The 19,453-nt window shown below is 38.4% G+C and overlaps 1 long non-coding RNA gene across 1 annotated transcript; it reads left to right on the forward strand.

Moving 5' to 3' along the window:
- Positions 1-470: 470 nt before the first annotated feature.
- LOC129735860 (uncharacterized) lies at positions 471-19,158 on the forward strand. Its single transcript, XR_008731742.1, has 3 exons — positions 471-689; positions 10,961-11,024; positions 19,089-19,158. It is a non-coding gene; the product is annotated as an uncharacterized LOC129735860 (long non-coding RNA).
- The last annotated feature ends 295 nt before the right edge of the window (positions 19,159-19,453 follow it).

Genomic DNA, 19,453 nt, shown 5'->3' on the forward strand with positions numbered 1-19,453 from the left:
ATGTCTTTACAAGTGTCCTAGTTTCAAAGATCTGCATAGGCACAAAGTGAAAGAACTCTCTGATTTCTGTAAAAATCTGTTCTGTAGTTTTTCCTGCCTTACCAGGTGCTAGGGTTGTATCAGTGCTCCAGTCACTTTTGGACCAATAGTCCTGAAACACCTCACATCTGTCTTTCAGGAAAGAGTCTGATGGCCAGTCACTCAGAATGGCATCTGCACCAGCAGGTACTGGAGGGAGAATAACTAGCTTTTCAGATTTTGTCATTACACTGACATACCTGCCACTCCTATTGCCAGAGTCCTCAAGTGCCACAAACTGTGAAGGAGCCGAGCATCCTTATGTCAGCCTTGTCTTCACATGTAAACACAAGGAGTTGCAATGTGTGTGACGTGCCCTGGCAGAGAGTGCCACACAAAACTGTGCTGGTTTTTTTTTTTTTTTAGCCCAGGATTCATTTGCAGCTGCAGCAGGAGCCACAGAGACCACAGTTTAACCAGTATTTTGAGTGAAGCTAAAACACCAGGTGTCTACTTTGGTAGACAGGCATTCAAAAAACACAAGTTAGAGGAGGCTCAGTGGAGTAGTGACTAGATGAAACAGAATAGATTATGAAGTACCTGAAGCAGATGGGATGATCTGATGCTTTAAAACTCCTTTATTAAGTACCTCAGTGCTATTTCCTGCTGGGGTAAGTGTCTGCCTTTTCCATTTCACTTAATGCAGTGAAAATAGGAAGACCATACAAGCTTTTTGGTGAATCAGATCTATTTTTTGTAATAGATTGTTTTGTTAAGCTAATGGGTTGAAAACGTAGATACACAGTGCATTTTTAAGTACAGTGGGATATTTCTCAATTTCTCTGCAAATTTTCCAAGGTTTCTATGAATTGCTGAGATTAACTAACCCTGTACAGCAGCAATAGTTTCAATAGCAGCTAAACCAGAAGTGTTGGAGGATTGGCCTTTATCATAGCACTGAGAATGTTGCTTTATTTTAGAACCTGTGCCAGCACTTGAATCACAACAGCCTGGAATGAGCCTTCTCCATAACCACCAGTTTACACCACCTATACCCACAAGGACAAGCTGAGAAACTTTTAAATGAAAATAAAAGCTATCTGGCAGTTTGCGTCTAGGAGAGAAAAGGAATTTGTTGACTGGTTTTTGGGGAATCCTCCCCCTAAAATTTTTTAGTCCTTTAGAAATGTTTTGGCCACTTATGAAGTCATCCTGAATATTAGTAGTGCATGTGAAATGATTTATTTTAAATGTTTTTTTTAAACTGGTAATACACCTTTTTATTAATGAAAAATGTTAAGAATAAAATAAACCTTGGCCTTCCTAATATCTTACAACAAGATATAGAAGGAACAACAAAAATGGAAAACTGAAAAAATGTAGAAGAGGCTTTTTGTTGCAGTGAGAAGAATTTCTGTTTAAGTTTTCTTCTAGATTTTTGGCCTGTCTTGCAAACTGCTCTGAATAAACCAGGTCCCATGTCGATCCTGACTCTAATTGACCTCAAGTAGTCGCAGCAGGGAGCAGATTCCTGGATCAAGGCCTTGATTCCTGCCTGTGCTGAGATGTTTTGCTCTGTCCTTTTAGTGTGAGTGATTTCCAGACCATTGGGATTCCTGTTATAGATGAAACTCAGGCTATTACTTCTTTTATTTAGAAATCAGATTAGACATCTTGGACAGTAATATTTATTCTGTATATTTTGGCACTTCCAACCAAAGCAATATACCTGGTAAATCTCTTTTGAGATGTTCCTGCTTCAAAAAATGTAGATAAATTCTCTTTCATACAGTTTGACATTAAAAGAGGATGACAGAAAACCCTTTGATACTGATTTGCAGAATCATGAAGAATTTACTGATTTTGTTACTTTTTCTTTATGTTGTTTTTTCTAGTCTTTTAAATACAATTCTTTTGATACGTATTGGTTTTAAGGGAGTATTATGATTCAGTCTAATTAGCTGTAATCCTTGAGTCTGAGGAGTAAAAGGTATTACATTTTTAATTTGGATTGCTAAAGCTGTAGAAATATTTAATTTCTTCCAAGGATAATAATTAACTCTTTCTGGGTTACCTGGCAGTATTTCCTCAGGTAGGATTAAATTTCAGCCAGGAGTAAATCAGATAGTTATAATAACCTTGCATATGCAAATGTTTCCACCTTTGGGTCATTTGCAGGTGCAAAAGACTATCACAATTGAGAGCTTCTTGGCAACAAATGGAGGACTTTTAATTGGACCTTCTACTACCTTTACCAGTATTAATTTTGGCCTATCTGATGAGAGGGTTAGATAGGGTTTTTAAACAACCTTGCAGGTGAAAATATCTGCATAGCTGTGGTATTCTGATCCAGCATTCTGATTTATGAATATATTAGTTTAATTTCAACCCATTCCTAATCAATTTAAGGCAAATGAAAATACACCTACTTTAAATGTAGTGGTTTGAATTGAGTTACATTTAATCATTTTAAATGTACCCTTAGTTAAACTACTGCTACATTTTATAGACGGCTCTGTAGGTTTCCATCAAGGTAAAGAAAATTGGCACCAGTACCATTTATTTTAGGCTGACATAGATCCCTGAAAAATGCACCAACTAGAACAACATGGAATTTACCCCATTTTAGTTTGGTCATTTAGTTATTTTCCTTGTGCAGAAGTCAGACCAATTTTACTCTGTTCTCACATTCCTCATCCAATGCAGTGCCTTGACAAGATACCTCGTATCAGCCAATCTACAGTGACTGTGCATCTGTCCGAGACAGATGAGAAACTGCTTGAATTAGTTTAGGTTTCATGGGACGGTGGCTAAGCTAACTTTGGTTATCTCACTTTTTGTTACAGGTTAAGAAAGCTGACATGGACTGTGGCCATAGATCAGCTGATACGTGGTAGCCTCTTTCCTTATTTTAATATATCTGTGTGGCAATTTCTGAGAGTTTCCAAACAACCTATTTTGTGTACCTGAGTAAATCACTTTAAATTGTTAGCCTAAATTAAATAGAAGCTATTTGTGTCCATTGACGTGCACATACTCAAGCTACACTGTTTTAATCCTCCTATCAGTCTACTGTATCTCTAAATACATACCTTGCTTTACATCACAGGAAGTTGTATGTGCACATACCTCTAGAAGTTTGCACTGGTGTAACTACTTTGATAGTAACTATTAAACTTGTGTTTTGGCAGTTTTTAAAATCCAGATGAGCAAATAAAATAAGTCATTTGATCCTGCTATTGTCATATCTAGCAATAGTAACGTTTGTGTTACGATTGTGTAAAACCCCACAGTAGACGGAATTAGAACCTGCGGATGTAAAGAAAGAGGAAATAAAGTCTTCTGGTTCATGTTTGTGCTGTAGCCCTGCATGCAAGGCAACTACTAATAATTAAATCAGGTAATTAATAATTGTTAGATTAAAACCAACATTGCCACTAAACTGCAGCACTTACATGGTATGGTATGCTTGTCTGCTTTTTTACACAACCAATGTTTGTAATTTACCTTATTGCTAAAAATGGATCTCTATACACATTCTTTTGTACATAAGTAAATAGCTTGGTTCTCATCTTGTTTTCTTTCCCTTGGTATTTCCAAATATAAAACTAATGTAAAAGCTTTTATTTTGCCCTGCTATTATTTTCAGCTTGAATATCACAAATATGCAGACATCATGTGGTTTCCCAAGCTAGTGGCTACGATGAGCTTGGAACTGTGTGAATAGCGGTGATAAACAGTTGTTGACTTCTTTGGGTTTTTGTGTTGGAATCAAGATGTACCCCACAGTATGGCTCCAAGGTTTGTTGCAAAGAAAAAAAGCTGAGACAGTGCTGCATTTTTAATGGCTGAGTCACCTGCCTCTGTCCCAACACCAGAATCTCATTTTAGGACTCCTCTGAAATCTAAGTTTGTTTGCACTGATAAGCCTGCAGCTTGTGTTAATGTAATTTGTATTATTATAGTAGCTGATAACAGTGATGTTGGATGTAATAATATTTGAAATTGCACAGTGCCTTTGAATGAAGGATTCCAAAGTGTCTTAGAACAATATATTTAATTAACTGTAACCTCAGCATTACCAGCAGCTTTGCTTGGAATAGATTGTGATGTGTGCACCTAGAGAAGGATTAGACAGTAGGTCACGGGAAGTGACCTTCTGAAAACATTAGTTGGTTACAGTTCTTCTATTCAGTCCAAATGTTTACATTTCTAATGAGAGGAATGGTATATCACTTTTAGCGTAGAAGAAAAAAAATACCTCAGGTTTGTCATTGTTAAGGCACACAAGGGAGTGATCATTCTGCATGTATGAAAAAAGGTGAATCTGAAAAGACTTTCTTGTATCCTCATAAAGGACAATTATACAATTAACATTTGAAAGTTATAGAACAACTACACATTTTGGTACAAAAGAAATAAAATTATAATGTAAAATATTATGTCAGTGCATCATAAAAAAAAGATTCTCTGCACTCCTAAGTTGCAAAACAGTTACTCATGACATCTCAAGGTATAGAAATGTGATTCTTTTTTAAGCTTCTGTTTATTACAGAACAATCTGTTGGCATTTAATGAGACTACTGTCAAGACTACATGGAAAATAGTTTATATTTAAAGGGATATTGCAAATTTAAACATTTTAAAATTAGTAGTTCAGCGTGCTATTATATCTTGATCCTGTATCTTGTCCTGTGCATGTGAGTTTTCTGCCCGAAGGGATTCCTACTCAGTTCAGAGCAACCCTTTAGGGGCAGTTGGATTTGTTTGTCTGGGATGCCATCCGAAACCAGGCCAGGAAATGTGGTCTTAGCACTCCAGGCTGCTTATTGATCTGGCAACTGTGTTGGCTATAAGAAGGGAAAAAAGTACAAGCATTTTTTTCCTGTAGGCTTCAAGTATCTGTCTCCCTTGTTGGCTTCACCTCTGAAAAGTCAGGTCTTTATCATTGTCCAAGAACAACTGTCTCCTTTTTCTCCTGGGAAGCTTGTGACTAGATTAGATGAGGATTTAAGAGAACTGGATTCTATTTTTAGGTGTAATAGTAGCTTGTCAAGTCTTGATGAAGGTACTTTACAGCTTTTTGCCTCTATTTCCTTATCTGCAAAATGGGCATAATGATGCCAGCCTCTTTCATGTGGCGCTTTGAGATGTACTGATGAAAAATGCTGCTATGATCTTTTCTGTAGGTGTCTTCTCTTTAAAGGCCTGATTCTGTTAGCTCTTACCTGAATGCTAATGAGACCTCTTAATGCTTACTAATGCTTAATGTTCAGCATATGCTCAGTGCTGTGCAGAAGTAGGTTCAAATAATGATGTTTTTGGTTTTGTTTTTTTCACATCAGGCTTTTCTTTATTTTGCCCCATTACAAGATTGTGCTATATTTTCTATTTAGTATCTTGGAAGTCTTCAACTAGACTAATAGGAGGGCATTCTGCATGGGGTTAGTTTTGTATTCTGTTCAAAAAAATTAAGTGTGCAGCTGAGCTGATGACACCGTTACTTCTGATGTTAAAATACATATGCTTTCTTATTGTTTCAGGCTAAATTATCTTTGAGTGCTGTGCATAATAGTTAATTCTGACTGCAGCAATGCTCACTAATACTAATGAGTGTGGGTCTGATGCATGACAGGATGCCTTTCTGCCAAAAAGCCACTCATACCTCCTGCAGCTGCTGTTTTTGCTGGTTTTGCTGTTCAGCCTGGAAGGAATTTTATAGGCCTTTTCTTCCTATTCCCCAGAAACAACCAGTGCTTCGGGAGAGAGATGAGGCTGAAACTCATTCCAAGTCAAAATGCTGACATATTAACAGGATCCTATATACAGCTTCTTGAGATGAAAATATATTAATACATAAATATATGTAATTTCTTTCTCTCTGACACCTCCCATACCCCATCTCCCAGAATGAAGTACTTGACATTAGTGCACGTACACAGTAGCCCATTAATATTATAGATAAGATAAGGAAACTGCTTAATAAGTTTGTACTCCATTTAAGCAAATTGCAAACTGCCCTTTAGCAGTCAACTAACAAAACTTCTCAGATAGCTGAAGTGATTTACTAATTCTGGCATGGAGAATGTAATGTGATCTCCTCTGTCCTAAGGTAAAGCATGTTTATTCCCAGATAATATTGCTTTGTTGATTGCATATGAAAATAATGCTGTCACCTTCTTTCTGAAGTTGTTGAATAAGGTGACCATAGTAAGGAATCCAATATTGCATCAACTCCTTTTATCTGCATAGATAAAGAAACACTAAGACTGAAAAAGGCAGCAATCTGATTAGTTAGAAGTGGTTATGATTTGTTTTGCTGTAGGTCAACAGTTGTCTAGAGGATAACATCAAAAACCTGTTCTACTTTGCTTTCTTTGGTCTTGTGCTGAAATGGATTTTTTTGCAACTTGGCCCTTTTCCCAGGGATTCTTCAGAATTTAGCTCAAATCATTTGGTATGCTTTTTTTCCCAATTGAAGAGTGAACTGTTCTAGGTGTACAAATTATACTTGCTTTATTAATGAATGCTTTACATGCCAGCATAGTGCCTAAAGGCATAAAATCAAGACTCAAGTAATTCTGTTTAGAACTTAGCTGTTTGATGAAGTTGCATCCTTTATTGTAGAAGTGCCTAATTTTATGCACCAAGCAAGTGAGTTATTTCAGAAGGTTTCCAGAATAATTTCTTTAGGCAACAAATTAATGGCAAGTGTCTTGAGAGTCAGCAACAAGGAATGGAGAAAATTGGTGCGAATATTGAGCAATCTGAAAGAAGAAAATGACAAGGTATGGCTTGGAAGATAGTAAGTGGAGGGTGCAAAAATTTTGTATGTAACTCATAAGATACAATTCTTAATCTTAAGAAACTGATTTGTTAGGAGGGAGGGAAAAGAAATTAAGATGTGAAGATTACAGGTTTCCTGAGTTGTGGTGCGATCAATCTATCCGAATTCTATTCTCAGATCTCATGTGTGGCCACCTCTGAGCCTGCACAAAATCTTCCTTAATTGTTTCTGACTTGCTCTTTGGTTTATGTCTTACAAGCTGATCTATTAGGTAGTAACTGATGGGAAGAGGAAGAAAGGGTTATTTTAATTTAAATGAATCTCCTTGTGTCAGCAGGGTTTGGCTGAGCAGATCTATTCACTTTTAGGACCAACAGGTCAGGTAGCTAAGCGAGTTTCAGTGTTGTATTTAAAATACACACAGCCTGAAATCCTGACTTTGTGATTGATTGTATAGCTGGAGGCTTGCATGTTCAGTGAGTTGATCTCACTACCTGATCTGGAGAGCTCAGCTTGAGACAAGGTTCAGTTTACAATATGTTTCAAAATTAGACTGGACTCACACTATAGCTGCACAAGGATTTGTGAAGGAAATTGACAAATGAAGAGCCTAGGGATAAGTATTGTATTCTTGTTTTAAGAAGGAGTATCTGTGTTCTCTAGCCTGAAAACCCATAACAATATCTTGTGAAGTCATCTGTTTCATGGACCATTACATTAGAGAGGCTCCTTATGCCTTAATTTCATGTTTATGTTTTTGTACTGATGAATTATTAGATCCCTTTGTAAGGAAACATTAGCACAAAACAATCACTTTAAATTGCAAGCCCATAGACAGAAATGCTTCTTTAATTGCATCCAAAGCACATTCTGCTCCCATAAACACCGACTAGCAAAAGCAAAGAGGAGCTGTAGATTAATGGTCAGAAGCCACCTGGGTAGCACCACACAGATGTAGCACAGGTAGCCGAGATGGGGACTGGAGGCAGCCTAGCCATGTTAGATTAGCGTGTGGGCTCGACTCTGCTGCAGGAGGCTATTTACACCCTGCTACAGTAGCTTTCCTTCAACAGAGTCTGTTGATTCTCTGGTACATAAAGGTAGGAGCAATAGTGTGACAGTGTGGGGAATATGCCCCTGTCAGGACAAGAATTTTATTTTGCTCTATGAGCATCATTTATGATTGTGACCTTCAATGTAGAGAAGAATATGCATTTTATTGTAGTGCAGAATGCATCTGGGAATCAGAAAGAGGCCAGTCAAGGTCTCAGCAAATGTTTCCACTGTGGTAGAATAAAAGGGCTTCTGCTACCAGAATCACCGATTTTCATGTGTCCCCTGCTCAGCTGCTGATAAAGAAGGGGAGGCAGGGGGCAGACAGGAAAATTTCAAGTAGAGGAAGAAGAAAAAGAATAGTGTTCTGATGCAGTAAAGGAGACCTATCATAAAAGAAAAGGTGGTATGTCCAACCTACTTCTGGACAGCTGAAGAAGCTGGGGAACAAGCGGATTGTTGTCCTCTCTCGAGGACAAAGACCAAATCCAAATGCTCCCAAGAGAGACTTTTTCAAGTATTTGTGGTTTATTTTTGCAAACATTGCAATGCTCTAGCACTAGCTAAAATTAAAGTACACTTCTGTAGGAAATTCCTTTGAATGACTGTGGGGTTTTGGTTGTTGTTGTTGTTTTTTTTTTTAACATGAACCGTAACAGCTACAGGTAGGTGTAATTCTGAGACAGCGTGCCTAACAGCAGAATTGAGTTGGGTTTTATTACTGGTCTCGGGCCCTGGGCAGTTGGACTAAAGGATGCCTTGCAGAGGGCTTTAGACAGAATTTCAGTATCCAGAAATTTGCTGGAGAGACCCAGAGTAAAGACAGTATTTGTAATATTGCCAGATCCAGCTGGCTTGGAAACGTGTGGGATGCAACTGTTGGGTCCAATTACAGCAGATTGATTGTCTATGAAAGGGACTCAGCCAGGACTATGACAAATAGTGATTTGACTTCCCATTACATTTTTCCAAAATTTTTAAGGGGAGGGGAGGGAATACACACACACACACACACACATATATATATGCACAAATATTTGCTGTCTCAATAAAGAGCTGAGGCCATAAATAAAAAAGATAGTATGTTTGTGCATTATTATTTTTTTTAATGAGGAAAAGAGATGTTTCCCTTTCTGTGATATTTTGTCCCACTTCTCAGCTTTTAACAGCTTCAGAATGGAAAGAAAAGGGATTCCTGAAGTGATGTTAGAGATGATCAGTTCAGACTTCTCACTATTTGCCTGTCATCCCTCTGTCCTGGTCCCCAGAGCATGCTCTTTGTTATTGATGGAAATGGTTGAAAGCAGTTCAATTAAGAAAACATGTTTTGTTGCAATTTGCATTTTTCTCTTTAAGAATTCAGCACTGTAAATTCATCTTTAACATATACTAGGAGTTAGCCTTTAAGGAGGATTAATTTCATTCATATGTTTATGAAGCATATTTTTAAAGAGAAAGTATCCTTAAATAGTTTTTGACCATAATTTCCTAAAGGGTTTTTTTTTGTTGGTTTTTTCCCCCCTTATTCCCTTTGAAATAAAGTGACCTGTTGTTCCTTCAGTGATCTACATTTAAGGTCTTTTAGTCCTAAAAGAAAATTGTGCATTTTGTATTTATTTTTTTAGGAAACTCAGAGATTTCTACCTTCATGAAAGGCCCATGTATTCTCCTAGAGAGCTCAAAGTCTCCACTAAACCCATTCTTCTGTTTAGAGACTTAAAGCCCTGAAGTTGGTGTCTCTGCTTAGAAGAACAGTATGTCTGCCCTTTCTATGATCTTTTATTGACTGTAGTACATTATACCAGCTAGTGAGTTCTCTCTGATAAATATGGTCATAAGTAATAATATTTTGCATTTTCTGTTGGTGGCTATTGGCAAGCAGATTCCATTGCATTCTTAGCTCTTTGGCTATTGTCAAGCTATCTTAAATTCCGATGCTTTAGTACTTTGTAGGATCTATCACTTGCTTTTATAAGCTTTATAGAGAAAAAATGATTTACTGTAAAACCTATGGTGAAGAAGCAGTTGGCAGGAAAAAGAAAGCATTCGGTTTTCTAAATAAGCATATGTTTTGGGTTTTTCAGAGTGTGATTCTGTCACCCTTCTTGGGGCAGGAGACCTTTAAGTGTGTTTTGTACAACCCCACACACATCAGGTAGGCAGGGTATGTATTCACACCTGAGGTGTAATGTCTGTCATTAGACACTCATTTGTATTATAATGGCACTAGTACATCAAATTGGTTCCTGGGCTCTTATTGTCTTTTAAGGCTTGTTTCTGTCTTTGTTTTTGTACAGTACTGATGATGCATCCCTTAAGGATAAAGGCATTTTAATAAAACTCTTTTAGCAGGAAGGAATTTTGGCAGCTGCATCAATGCTGGTAGCAGAGAGCATCTGCACTGTTTGCTGTGATCATGCAGAGAAAGAGTTGACTTCATTTCTACAGCAGTTATGACTATAATTTCCCTCGATTGCAGTCTATTTTCATTTAATTTGTGCTCAAGGGCCCTTCACACAGAATGATTTCTGCTGGGTGAAAGATCTTGCTACAGCTGAGAGGTCACAATATTATACACTCTATTGATTGTAATGAATACTTGGTGTTTGCTGTATTCAGGGTGCATGAGGGAATCCATTTTAAGTCCTGAAATAAAAGTAAAATGTAGTTTGATTGTATCTACAGCTTGCAACTGTATTCATGGAGACTTACTATCAGTTATGAGAGGTCTGTCCCCAGCTTGACTATGCAAACTCACTGTTTTCTAAGTTTACCTTTGCATGACACCCTTTTTGTGGTGTTATCATTGCCTGATGTAAATATAATCAAAGGTCTGCACTTGTGTGACCATTAGTGCTTTGTTAACTTTTGGAAAAGTTTATTTAATGCCATGTGAGAAACAGGATTATAGTTCCCATGGAGGAAAACAGTAGTTGCTAAATCTAACACGAACACAACCTTTTCTACCAGGTGTTGAGTAGAAATAAATCACTTCTCAATGGAGAAGAAATCAAATAGTCTACAGGTGTCTTCCCCAAAAGCAGAGAACAGGAACATGAGGATAAGGCTATTAATTCCTCTCATTTCTCCATTTGTTCCCAGGACCTACTGGACCATCTGTGGGTTCCCTGTGTGCACAGGTCATAAGTTCTCAAATTGTTTCCAGGTAAAAATCCCTGCTTCTGATTTAAATTCAATTCTACATGCATTTATGAAGGAAGGAAAAGAACTGACTGCCAGGGCAGTCTGCAGGTGGTCAAAAGCATTACTGATGAAGTGTACCTTATGTTGAGTAATACAGCTGGAGACAATATGATTAATTGTGTTTGTAGGACCTGGCAACACTTGGTGCAGGAGCAATAACTGTGCTGTTAGATCTAGAGAATAGGCACTTGCATATAGAAGATCACTGCCCATTGTACTGCACTGTACTTCTTGATATGACTAATGTGACCATCTCTTGAAACAGGGTGTGGTTTTCCCTGTTTGCATTCAGTAGCCTTACAGAAAACCCATCGCTATATCCATATGCTAAAGAAGACACAATTTTGTGAATATTTGTTTGTTAAAATCCAGTAAAATTCTACTTAAAAAGGGGGAAAAGAACAGCAACAAGACCTCAAAACCCAGACCAAACCAACCTGGGACAAATCTATAATGACATAAATGATGCAACATTGTTGACTTCAGAGTAATGGTACATCTGCACACTATGGTGGAATTTGTCCCAGAGGATTTGCCGCAGCAAATTAGACTTCATATCAATCTACTCCACAAACTTGTCTCTGAATGTAGCCAGCACCAGATGTTTCAGAGGGAAGGTGGAAGAAACCACCTGCTTCATATAGAAATGAGGCTAATGTGTTCTTTACTTTAAGTGCCCTCCTGAGCACCTGAGTGGTTAGGTGTAGGTTTTAAGTCTGAAAGCAGAAAATGTATTATTTCACAAAATTTATGGCAACTAGATATTTTTGCTTTTTTTATAAATGCAAGTAATGCAAGTTTGTGTGTAGTTTTTGAGCATTATTTTGGTTTTTTTAAAGCTCTTTTGGTATCAATAAGTCTTTCATCTCTGGCAAGAGGATAAACCTGTATGTCCAGAGAAACCAAATTTGTGACACCAGCCCCATGACAATAACAACAGAGGAAGTAATGACTTTTTGAGCTCTTTTTAATGGGATCTCATACGTAGGAAGAATGTTTGCATTTATTTATTTAATGCTTTGGAATAGCTGTAACAGGTAATTAAACCCTTTCTAGACTTTCCAAACCTGTCTGTGGTCCTGCTTTTTTTCATGCAGATCACAATAAATATGAATTCAGTGAGACTATTGAGTTTCAAAGTGCATTTCCTATGATTGTGGTTTAGGCCAGGACAGAATGAACTCATGCATCAAATACTATGCAATAATTAGATCTGTATGAAGAAGTTTGGTTATTTATTGTCTCTGTGAAAGAGTGATTATTAATGCATAGAAGACTACAAAGTGACAGAAATGGGATTATCTTCACTTCCACTTTGCCTGCTCACCTGAGCAGCAGTTGTCAACAGTTCAGAGGAGTAGGGCATTAAGTGTGCTGGTTTGGGCTGCATGATTTTGGTCCCAGACATCCCTAGAGATCCTCCAAGGTCAGGTATCCCCAGAGGCAGAGTTGTTCTGCTCCCTCTTTGGGCTGAGGCGAATGAGTTTTATGAGGTGGAAGGAATGTTGTAATCTTTTGCTCTTTCAGTTTTAGTGAGTCACTGGGTACTCTTCTGTAAGTTAGTTCTGCTGTTCTTGTCAGTTATGATTTTTCTCATAACAGCTGTCCAACTGTGCTTTGTCTAACAAAAGTTATATCCCTAAGAACTGCACTGCAACACACAAAAGGTCAAACTGTGGGCTCCCAACATCAGCCTAATTACTCAAGTGATATCACCTCAATAGGCCAAGACATCTGTTCTTTTGCATTTACAGAGCAGAAGGAAAAAAAAAAAAGAATCATTTAATTAGAGTAAGTAAAAACCCCTGCTATATAAAGTGTATAGTATTTAAACTAGGGGAAAAAATACATCCCAGAGAATATCAGGTAGAATGGCTGAGCTGAGACTCATTCTTCTCCCTTTCTTTCCCTATGCATTAAGTGCAAACAGTAACTGCAAAAAACATTAGCCCATTGGATATTTCTCTTATATCACCAAAGGCAGGCTGGCTGCTGTGTTTCATGGTTGATGTGACCTTGCCAGTGACAGTGTGTGCCAACAGTGCTGAGGAATCATAGTTCACCAAAATCAAGAGATGGTGCCATCTTGGGAGTTATGGCCTGATCTGAGACCATTGGAAAGACTTGTATTGGCTTTGGTGCCTTTAGACCAGGTCCTAGCAATGTGAGAAGTTTTCTTATCTTGTTTCTTAATGACTCTCAAAGGGACAATGCATAGTATTAGCTAAGGAGGTCCTGAGAGGGTTCCTTGTCAGTCATGTGATTTGCATATTGCATCTCTGAGTTCATAAACTGGTATGTGGCCAGTTTTTAACAATTAAAGAAAAAATGTCTCACTAGTACCTAGTTTTAGCTTGGTTTTGACTCTTAATGATTCCTGAGGTGGTTTAAGTGAGAGGTGTATACAATAAAATTCCTCTGAAACTTCAAAGGCAAATAATAATATTTAAATTCAGCTTAAAAAAGGGGACAAAATCATTGTACTGAGACTTTTCCCCCTTAATGTTTACACTGTCATTTCCTAAGTTGCTTTCTAACTGTTGGATATATTTATATCCAACTCATATAACAATACAAACAGAAAGGCTGATTCTCCTTTTAAAAGGTTTTTCAAGCTTTGTTTAAGTGCTTGTAAACATCAGGAAAGTCAAGCCTGGTTTTCAGTTTTTTATTGGAAAATATGGTTTAGGTCAAACTTAATGATAGCCTTGTGGTCAGGAAGGGTTCACATCCTCCATATTATCTAGTCTGATTTTTTTAAAACTCACACCTTTTGTTTTTCTCCTGTGCTAGCTCTCATGATTAGAAACCCCTTCCCAATAAATATCAGAAAAGTTTCCTTCTGTTTCTCTCTCAGATCCCTCCCTAAAACTGTCTATTTTTAAGCGATATCCTCAAGTCTGGCAACATATTAGCTACTGAGGTAATGAGATTGCTAGTGCACAGGAAAAGAAATGTTTGGGACCATCACTGTATGATTAGCAAACAATATCGTGCATGCTCTTGTCTCGCAGACTATAAGCAAGGAGGCAAATGGCAAACAGAGACAGTAGGGAAATGGTGTTACTGACGTATAATGAAGGCAGAATATGGGTTGCTTGAAAATAAAACATTTTTGAGACATCTAAGAGAGATGTTGAGTTTTGACTTATTGCAGATTTGTTACATGTCAAGTTCTTCATTGTAATACTCCTCTGTAAGTAGAGGAAGATGAACTGTTACATGTTGGAGAAGGCTGAGAGTTGATTTTCTTTCAAGTTCATATTGTAGTTTGCATAACAAAATCCAAACTACTATAGGCTTGAATGATTACTTATGAAATCATAATCATCCATGACAGAACAGAATAATCTTACTCATATTCCTGGTCCTTGAACATGCTGAAGGTTTATACTACCAAAGTCTTTGAAGGAAAAGACCTCCTCCAAGTCACATCTAATGAAAAGTAGAGTTGAAGTCTACTCATGGGCTAGCTGGTTGAAGGCTTGATATTCCATTAGTGTGACCTGTGATCCAAGCTGTTCACATAAACACTTACCAATGGAGTCCTGCCAGGCAGCAGGTAGCCTAGTGGGGGCTGATTGATTCACAATAAAAAGTCAAAGCTCTTCAGGCCTGCAATATCTGATGCATTAGCCTAAGCCTAAAAGAGACAGATCTTTCTTATCTCATACAATAGAGCTGAAATTCAGACAATAAATGCAGCTTCAAACCTCCCCACCCCCCTCCTACAAAGTAAGTTTCATTTTTACACGGAAATGAGGGAAGTCACTTACTGCTGGCTAGGGTACAGTGCTCTTGTTATCAGACTAGAGTCATAGCTGCTAAAGCAGAGTGAAGCAGAAATGCGTGGAAATATTATTAACTTCCAAATTAAGCACTGTATTTGGAAGTTGCAATTGGGAGTAGAGGATTTTTAATTAGGAATCTTGACAAGGCTTAAATGAATTGTTTTTGTCCCAGTAAAAACTGTGGCCTTGATAAATTTCTGTTACTGAAAAGCAAGTTAATTTCCCCTGTTCAATTCTTCCATCATAAAACCTAATTTATGGGGGAAAGCACTGAGTGGGAATTGATGATTATTTTAAGAATAGCTCAGCATAAAACTACTCACATGAGTAAAGGAGGCTGGGATTTGATTCCTCATTCAGACTCCACAAATGCTATTACCAGATGCTTCACAAGCTAGAAGCTTTTCCCCCATCTTTGTGGCACACAAGAGTGTAAGATAACCTGGGGGTTTGCACTTTATTCTAACACCACTGGCTCACAGGGGCACTGGCATCAGTTTTGTGCTCTGACATTTCACATTAAAAAAGAAAAAAAAACATTACCACTGGTTTTCTGCTTTTAAACAGGTTAGCTCTTAAGCCTATAGAGAGATGCTATGTTCTGTTCACAATGGGAAGCAGATACCACCAGTAGCTCATGCCACAACTGCTTATCACCACCCTTTGTGGTATGAGAAGCTATCAGTCATTCAGGGTTACCAGCAATGACTAACTCTCTTCTATCAAAATGAGTCCAGCCAAGCTACATTTATGATGTAAACTGCTTATGTTCAAGTGGTTATTGTGGCTAAAGCAGGTCAGGGTGTGCATAAACAAGTAGATACGTGGTACCCTCAACATACAAGGCACAATGTGCTTGTTTCCTTCTATTGGTTTCTGTTGCCATGACCACATTACTGTCCTTTCCTAACAAAAGCTGATGATTTTCCAACTGGTTTTCCCATCTCAGTAAAGCAACTTTAGGAAAAGTTCATCCAGGTGGAGCTATCACAAGGCATCCACCTCTTTCTGCACAAAAGCCTTCCGGACTGGTACCTGCTAAAGCTACCTGGCTGGATGGTCAGAAGGAAATCTTCAGTGATCTGTGTTAGAACGATCACAATCCCAGCCCATGGCAGTGTTTCTCCACTGTGGTTGGTGGGGATTTGGAAATGGCACTGCCACCTGAATGACAGAGAGATCAAGAAGTTCTGTTAGTTTGCAATGGAACACCTGCCCTAAAATAATTACAGATAAATGTTAAGGAAAGCCCAGCACAGACATCTGGAGAAGAATGGACCATTTCTGTCAAGGATTTTTTTTCAAATGGTGTGTATGTTGAAGGCTTTGTCAATAGTCCCTGGGCAGGCATAATTCTGATGGCCAGTTCCAACTGGACCAGACTGCTACAGTTATGCAGACTTTGCAGATTCAGCCTCTGCAAAAGCCTGTGGTCTTCTGAATACACACAATTCCCAGAGAAGTCAATGATTTCAAGGGCAGCGTTTGGCCTCATGCTGTCATCTTCAGTAATTATGCAATTCAATTAAATTAAAGTGTGAAAGTCACTTAGGCAACTTTGAAAAATCACACCTTAAATGAATGAAAAGAGGAAACAAGCATATATATATATATATATATGTATGTATATAAAAAATATGGTGTACGTACCCATAGTATATGTCAAAAGGTAACATTCAGTTATGCTACTAAGGATAATTCCATTTTCTCTGGACTGCCAGACTACATTCATCCCTGTGGCATGTGAGAGCCTTCTGTTAGTGCGTTAAGCCACATACCTTCTACATCTGTTACATGCTTATTCTCAGATTCTCCTTCTAGGAGGAAAAACTTTTTCAATTAGGTCACTTGTTTTGGTGGACCTGAGGGGTTATATTTATTTGTTTGCTCTTTCAGTCTACGTGCTTCTACATAAATATGGTAGATAAGGAAAGATCAAAGGACTTTGCCTTGCACTTGGAACAGAAGGTACAAAGGTTTGCCAAAGGTTCGTTAATCCATCACTGATGTTGAGGTTTCCAACTTATCCTCTGTTGCTTTGTCATATGAAGCCTTACACAGGGCACTTGGAGGGCAGGAGTATGCCCTGAATGCCAGCCAAATGAAGGGACAGCTGAGGGGAAAGTGCTAATGCAGCTGAGGGCTGTGGCATCTGAAAACAGAAGGAAAATAATTGCTGCTGATGTGAGTTTCCCAGCATACATGTGAGAGTATGGGGACAGAGCCAAACAGGTTCAGAAAGTCTTTACTAAAACGTGCCTAAAATGTACCCTCTGTCAGACACAGAGGATCTGTCTTTGTTTAGATTGTCCATTCGCATACTTTAACGTAGGATGTACTGCCAGCTCTCCTTCATAACCCTGTTGAGCTTGGGAGTCTCTCCCTCTCTCCCTCTCTCTTCCTCTCTTCTTTGGCTCCTTCATAGCAAAATCATTCTGACTTTCATCTCTGGCTCATCAGAATTCTGGTTCTGGTATCTTCAGTGTCTCAATGTTTTCCATAATGTCCAACCCAGAGTAAGGATGAGGACTTGCACAATTATTAGAACACCTCTTCTTCTTCTGCACTGTTTAAAAAGTTACACCTCTTTTTGACATTACCTAAGATATGCCCTAGGCAAAGACCCTGTCCTACCTTTATTTACTCATAGTTCATAACTCTTTGTGCTACAGTGATACCTTTTAAAGAAGAATAATTTCTTCTATCAGGTGTCAGAGAAATCTGGGATCTCTGCTTAGTGCTAGGCTGTTACATGATGCATGATTTCTGTGATGCTGAGTAGGATAATCAGCTTTTAGCAGCGTGTGACCACCAGTGGAGTGTACTGAGCATCATGCCAACTTTTAAAAGCAGTGAGTTAGCAGTTGGTCAGCTTGACTCTAGTGCTTTACAGGGCAGCTAGGTAATCTGACAGACTGGTCATGGTGTGAGACAGTAAAGTGTAGGACAGCAGTGGGAAGACTGCCAAAGTCTAAAAAAGGACATCTGACATACAGATGCAACCATATGAACTTTTTGTTCCTTTGCTTTAACTAATCATGAAATGAATGTAATGCCCTTTTGGAAGATTTTTTTTCCAATTGGCAGAAGCTTGCTAGTTCACTTGGGAGAACTCCGTCCCCTGCCAGCTGATGTAGACCAGCCCTTAGCCACAATGAAATATGCTACACAGAATGACTGGGTGAACAACCAAATTGTGCTGATTTGATCTAGTTCCCTCGTCTTACAAGCTTGAGTTGGAAGCCTTTGTCATATATGCTGTATATGGATTGTATAAGGAAAGGGAGATTTTGGAGTCACAGCTTGATTTAATTGTGCTGTAAAGACAAACCCTTTCTTGCACTGTATGAAGCCTGAAAGAGACTTACAGAAAAGTCCATCTCTTACCACTGTGATCCCTGTTATGGAAGAAGGAGCTTTGGCTGGCAGGGAGTGAGGATACCTGGACATCTTGCATTACACAGGTTCTGGACCAGGCTTTTAAACCAGAACAAAAGTTCAAGTTTTTATCAGCAGCAATTTTCCTGGCATGTTTTGTCAGCTGTGAGTTATTTCTGTTGCTCCTCTGAGCTGGTGGGAACTGATGTAAGAGAGAAGTATAGCTACATTTAAGCAGTACTAGACTTAAACAAGTATACACTGACTTTCATGAAGTTTATGACATGAGCTTGGTGCTGCACTAACTTGGTAAATGCAAATTTAGTTCACATCTAGGTCACATCTTCCCAGTGTTACCAAAACCTGTAACCAGGAAAACTCTCCAAACCAAATAATAGTTTAAAAAGCCGACATTGTTTTTTTGCAGTGCTGGGTGCATGGGGGATCTTTCCCCCTAACATGCACACCAAGTCACTTGATGGTACACATTATATACAGTAGAGTACTTGCATGTTCATAGTACATTACATATTTTCATTCACGCACTGGATTGGTTACAAGTTTTTATCTTTTAATGCAGATCAGTGTGTATCCTCAGATAGCACTACTGAAGTTTTTTACCAACTATGCATGCTCCCGAGGTGGGAGTTTGCCCTCTTTGGAGGGTGTGTGTGTGTTATTGGAGTTGGAGATCTCGATCTCCCATTACCACTATTACCTTTGTCCTACTTTCAACTAATTTTCTAAGGATTCAGCTTGTCTCCTCTTGTGGCCAGAACTTTTTCACTTGGGGGCTTCTTTCTGCATAATTTACATAATTATGTGTTCTTATCATTATCTGTTCTTTGTTTCCCAAGATTCACTCCTTGATTTGAAGTCCTTTCATTCATCTGTTTTGACAACTTGAGATGATGGGTACTTGAGAGGGTGAGTCATTTAACAACTGGAGGGGGTGGATCAGCTTGACCTAAACTTTGTGCATATTCTTGTTTAACTAAACCAGTTTGGTAATTCGGGAGTTTAGGCAACAGCAGGACCTCTCTCTAATTCCTGTCTGTTCTTAGTAGATCAGTGTCTTGTATGTACATATATAACAGGTAAATGCTATCTGCCTGTGTCAGATGTAAGACACTTGCCTTCCCCAAAAATTGTTATAAGGAGATATATTTGCGCTCAGGGTAATATTTCATGACCTTAAAAGCCAGCAAATTATACCAGAGAC

The sequence above is a fragment of the Falco cherrug genome, chromosome 4, assembly GCF_023634085.1.
Source record: "Falco cherrug isolate bFalChe1 chromosome 4, bFalChe1.pri, whole genome shotgun sequence".
NCBI lineage: Eukaryota > Metazoa > Chordata > Aves > Falconiformes > Falconidae > Falco > Falco cherrug.